Source organism: Terrapene carolina, unplaced genomic scaffold, assembly GCF_002925995.2.
Source record: "Terrapene carolina triunguis isolate 2854851 unplaced genomic scaffold, T_m_triunguis-2.0 Scaffold23, whole genome shotgun sequence".
Taxonomy (NCBI): Eukaryota; Metazoa; Chordata; order Testudines; family Emydidae; genus Terrapene; species Terrapene triunguis.
Genome location: NW_020664374.1, coordinates 6,954,785 through 6,960,784, shown reverse-complemented (window position 1 = coordinate 6,960,784; position 6,000 = coordinate 6,954,785).

Here is a 6,000-nt window from a genome sequence, read left to right as displayed (position 1 = left end):
GGGGGCGCCCCGGCGGCACAGCGCTTGGCGGGGGGGCGGGCTCCGGGGGCGCGGTGCTCGGCAGGGGGGGAGGCGCTCGGGGGGGTTCCAGCGGCGCTCGGCGGGGGGGCGGCGCGGGGCGTGGCGCTCGGGGGGGGGGTTCCGGCGGTGCGGCGCTCGGCGGGGGGGCCTCGGGGGGCGGCGCTTTTTTTTTGCTGCTTGGGGCAGCAAAAAAGTTAGAGCCGGCCCTGAAGATAACCATAGTGTTCCCATGTCTCTTAAGGTCTTTCTAACTCTTTATTTCCTAGCTTTTTTTACAGGAGTACCATATACCTGTATAACACTGGTACTAATGTCATTATAGTTGAAATAGTTTTTGGTGTGTGTTGCAATAATGACAACATGAACTATGTGCTGGATTCTGCCTTGACCTAAATCTACTTCAGAATTGGCCCTTAATTAGTTCTTGGAACTACCTAATAAGAAGTTTACATTAATTGAAAGCTTTATGATGTTCTTTCTGACTTTCCTAATTTACTAAAGGTAGGGCTATTAATCTGTGCTGCAATTGTAGCTCTTCATGTAACTGGCAACCTTACTAAAGCAGAAATGTATCCCAGTGTGAGTCTAGAGGTGTAACATCCAAAATCTTCTAATGATGTGATTCCTAAACACCTAAATTGCTGCTGAGATGCATGTAGCTTGCTGGGTAACAAAGTCAGCTACAAGAAATGCTCACTAACTAGTAAGAACTCACTGCATACCTGTAGTGCTGTACTCATCTTTTACATGTGTTCTAAGGTTTGGTAGAAATGATAATGATATTTAAGATGTGGCTTATCATTTGTGGCACCCTTCAGGGTATTGGCAGTCCTACTGAAGAACGTCAAGTGCAGGTCTGACCTTAAGTGTATATGACATGTACTCATTGGGTCCCACACTAACGGTGTGTAGTGCTGAGCCAGATTGTCTGTTCTGCTCTGAAGCTCACTGACAACTTGTTCTCTGTTACCATATATGAGAAAACATTACCATAGCATACCATGACAGCCTCACCTCTCACAACTATCTCTACCAGCTGTTCTAACATTTTGTCGGCTTTGTGGCAGAAGTGAGGTTTGAGGAAGGACTTGAACAAGGCATGGAAGGAGATGTGGCTAATAGGTTTTGGAAAGATATTCTAAAAGGATCTTTTGGTTGGGTTTTTTGAGAAACCCTTGAACAATTGGAAAGGGCTTTAGAATGGAAAACACATCTCTGTATTAACTACTGAGTTAATCTTTACTCACAAATGCTATAGGGATTATAAGAACTCAGCTGTCTTTTTCAGGGATGATAAAGTGCTCTAATTTAGGGTTGTATAATGAATATATTTATAAGAGTTCCATTCACTTCATCCCAAAAAGGAAACAAAAGACAAACATGTATCTGACAGTAAGTTCAGAACAGGAAAGAAGAGAAAAATTGCTATTTTAGCCTTCGTGTCTCCTCTGCAGTTTTGAAATCTATAAACATAAGGCAACCTCTCTTCTGGAAAAGAGGTGGGGAAGATGTTGTTGTATCCTCTACCGGGATTGTTCACATGTGTTTCAATGTTTTATGTACCATATCATTTTACTTCACTATGACTTTTATAGACCATCACAAAGGTTCACTTATGTCCATAGACTAACATAAAACAAAGCAAAAGCCAATGTTTCATCCTCCAAGGGACCTCATTGATCGTACTGCATCATTATACATAACAAATATTACATTTAGAGAGAGAAACCATTTTGGCCAGCAATCACAAAGACTCAGTGCCAGTTCATTATTGCTATCATTCAATCATTTTTAAAAGAGTATATACTATTAATATACTATTCACAGATACTGAATGCCGGAAATAATCCTGGTGTTAAATTAGACCTCTTGCATTATTCATGGTGTCTGGTTTAATATTATTTCTGGGACTCACAGACAAACAAGCTGCATTGCTGCTCTGGGAAATATGTCAAGATAAAGGTTTGTTTGTTTTTTAGGGCTTCCTGTTACAATATGTAAGGTTTTATGTAATTAAAGTAAGAAACTCTGTTCATACAAAGTTTGTATTAATACAGGGTTTGTGCTTTTAATAAATCAGGAAATGGGAAAAATAAGCAAAGAAACCATGGTCCTTACAGCAACATTAACATAACCAAGTTGAGAATCAAGTATATTTTGCAATATATATTTAAAACCACAATCTCAACTACATAATATCTATATATTTTTAAAAGAAAATACTCCAAAATTGTGTGACATGATTTAGTTAATGTTGCTGGTCAGAACTTCACTTTTACAGTTACTGATCTGTTATTTTGTTTGTTTGTTTTTCGGTCGTTCTCCATGAATAAACAGGATAGCTGTTCCCCACCCACCTTGACATCTTGTTTCCAATAACCATCCCCATCCCAAGGCCATCTGATCTTTTTTCTAGTCTGTTGACTATGCATCCACATGTTAACAGTCTTGACCAGAGATGTCAACTTGAAACCAGCATCTGTCTGCCTTGCATCTCGATTTAAAGGAACAGGCTCATATAATTCTTATACTTCTCTTTTAGATTAATTTCTTCATTATATGAATTGTTGATACAGTAATGCTTATTTGTCAGAACATTTTATATTCTTTTCACATTTCGAGCTGTTGGTTTAATTTTTGCATTTCACTCAGTGAAACTAGACTGGTTAGCTGGGCCTTAGCTTTCCACTCAGTTTCTCTTTTCATTTTCAGATATTGGCAAAGTGAAATATGTTTGGGGTCACAGCTTTTCAGGGGGAAGTCTACAACTCATTAAAAAAAATCTTATTTTCTTGTAAGTTAAAAAGAAATACAACTATAATATTCATGCATTAGACTGCTAGCCCTCTTCAACAAAATCAGCATTGTTTGTCTAAGTACTCCATTATATCAGTCTTTTTGAATTTGTGAAGCTTCCTCACCATGTTAATGAAGTGTTAAATTAGAATCTACTTGTATGTTGGTGTCATTATAATAATAAAATATATACTTTGATCCCTGAAGGGTGACCTGCTATTTGTCTTACACAGCTAAGAAATTAGATAGGTCAATAGGAAAATAGTAGTGATACTCTGTTGGCTTTTGTGTCCTATTTTTTCCCTTTTACTTAATAAACTTTGATTTATATTCTGTTTCTTCTTCTTTTCATTAGGCTAGTTCAATTTTGCCCTGCTACTTTGCTTAATTTTTTGACTGGCTTCTTTTAGTCACATATTTAAAGAAAATAAGCTATATGACTCATTTTCCTCCTGCACTGTCACCTGATCCCAGCTGCCTAAGGCCCAAATGAAATGGGCCTTAAGCATATGCTTAAGTGATTTGGTGCCTGAATGGGCAATGATTTGGGTCCTTCTGAACAGAGATGGAAAAGCAGAGACTAACCATGGGGGATTGGAAACCTTCTTCTATGTAACTCTGTGCTTTCTGGCCTGTCTCTTTAAATCATTTTTGCCAAAGAAGGGATATTCCATTTTCCCTTTGTCATCACTTCCTTCAAACTCTCAAAAAACATCTACAGCTTTTCAGTATGTGGCTCATGTTTCTATTTTTTGAACACACCTCTGGAAATACTACTTAAAAAGATCAAATAAAAATATAGTTTTATAATCAACATGTAGAAAAAATTAGCATATTTCACACACGGGTGGCTGCTTTTCAGTGGAGAGTGAAATGATTACTCTGTATACAGTACTGACATAGTACTTTACAAAGTGTTTTAGGATCCTTGTGAATGAAAGGAGCTACGAAGTAGTCATAAGTGCAAAATAATCACCTTTCCCAATCAAATTTACTTGTACTGGAAACAGACCAACACCAAAATCTCATTGGGACGTTCCCCTGGTGTTATCTGGACCAGTGATCTGCTAGGTCACCCCAATCCTTGACTCTGGGAGCCAGCCTTACCCTGCTCTGCTGTGAGAACCCCCACTCCTGGGCTGTTCATGCACAGCCTCTGGCATATAAGCTGCTTGGATTGTGCAACCAAATGACACTAGCCAATATCTCCGGTCCCAGACACAACCCTAGGAACCTCCGTCTTGCAGTGTCCAGTTATGCCCGCTGGACACTGCAAGCTTATATGAGTTTGTCAATTTAACAAAGAAATTGATATGTACCAGGCTTGTTATCCCAAGGGGAGTCTCTGAGATGCTTCAAACCAAATGCACTGCTTCAGATATAATAAACAAACAAATTCATTAACTACAAAAGATAGATTATAAGTCAAAGCACAACAAGTCAGATTTGGTCAAATGAAATAAAAGCAAAATGCATTCTAAGCTGATCTTAACACTTCCAATGCCCTTACAAACTTAGATACCTCTCACCACAGGCTGGCTGGTTGACCTTCAGCCAGGCTTTCCCCTCTGATCAGTGCTTCAGTCGCTTGGTGGTGATGTCTGTAGATGGAAGTGGAAGAAAGAGGAAGAGCATGGCAAATGTCTCTCCCTTTTATCATGTTCTTTCTTCCCATTTCAGGGTCAGGTGAGCCTTACCTCATCGTAGTCCCAAACTGGCCAAGGGAAGGGGGGTAACTCAAGAGTCCAACAGATCCTTTGTTCCTGATTAGGCCAGTGTCCTTTGCTCCTGTGAGGGGGGAGGGATAGCTCAGTGGTTTGAGCATTGGCCTACTAAAGCCAGGGTTGTGAGTTCAATCCTTGAGGGGGCCACTTAGGGATCAGGGGCAAAATCAGTACTTGGTCCTGCTAGTGAAGGCAGGGGGCTGGACTCGATGACCTTTCAAGGTCCCTTCTAGTTCTAGGAGATAGGATATCTCCATATTACCACACAGGTGGGTTTTTGCTAGTTCCCTACACAGGAGCCCAGAGGATACCACTTTTAATAAGTTCATATATAATACTGTAAGCAGAGTCTGGATGAGCTCTTCCCTGACACCTAGTGGTGAGCTGTGGAAAAAGACTTCAGAAGCTGATCTCGTTTGCATGGATACATCCACTCTCCCTAGGTGCTCAGCATGGTGGGATTAATTGCCCAAATGATCACTTATGGCTGGTGTTGGATCCCCAGTCTCCTTGTTATTGGAGCAGGAGTAATAAAGGGTTGTTATCCTTGTTGTGTGAACCGAAGGAAGCAGAACTGTACCTGGCATACCCCGATGGAGGGACTCATCCTCAACTGAACAGCACTTGCGAGGCAGGGGACATTGGTTCCAATGAGTTGAGAAAGGGTGCCGACAGGTACCTGGTGGTGTGGGCCCTGTTTAAGGGTCCTAGACACCATCTGATCCTTCTTCTCCCCAAGGTGTATATATATATATATATATATATATATATAAAGAGCTAATTTAGACTCAATTGAGAGTCTTGTTACATGCTGCAGAGCTGAAATCACTATTACCTAGGTCTAAGTATTAGACCAACTTTGGGACATTGTCTCTATTGCAAGAGATTGTCCAGTGTGCACCAGCAGTGAGGCTCCCCCACTAACAGCTGAAATCACTGAGAGTCGTGTTAAGTGTGGGGGGACCCTTGAAGACATCTTGGCAAGCGGGCAGCTGGTAGAGAGGCATGGCAAAAGGCTAGCAGGGCGGCTGATGGAGAGACATGGCAAGTGGCCAGCAGAGAAGCTGGTGGAAAGGGCCAGAGCAGAGCCCTGCAGAGGCAATCGGCTGTTGGGACAACGAGCGAGTGCCTGAGCAGTGCAGCATGTAAGATGCCTCCTTACCACACCTCCTGCCTTCCACAGGGTGGGAGGTGGACTCTGCGGATGGACCTCTGAACTCTGGGCCTGCACTAGCTAAGGACATCAACTGTGAGTGGGGTACAAAGAAGGGATGGGCACATTAAAGGGACTTTTGGGTTGCTGGACTTAAGACCCTGAGGGGAAAAGGACACTGCCCAACTTACTTGGGTGTGGGTCTTTTGCTCATGGTTTGTGTTTATGAACCCTAACTATGGTGTTTTCTGAAATTAATGCTGAGTTAATTTCCTCCTTTTATTAAAAGTTTTTGCTACACTCAGA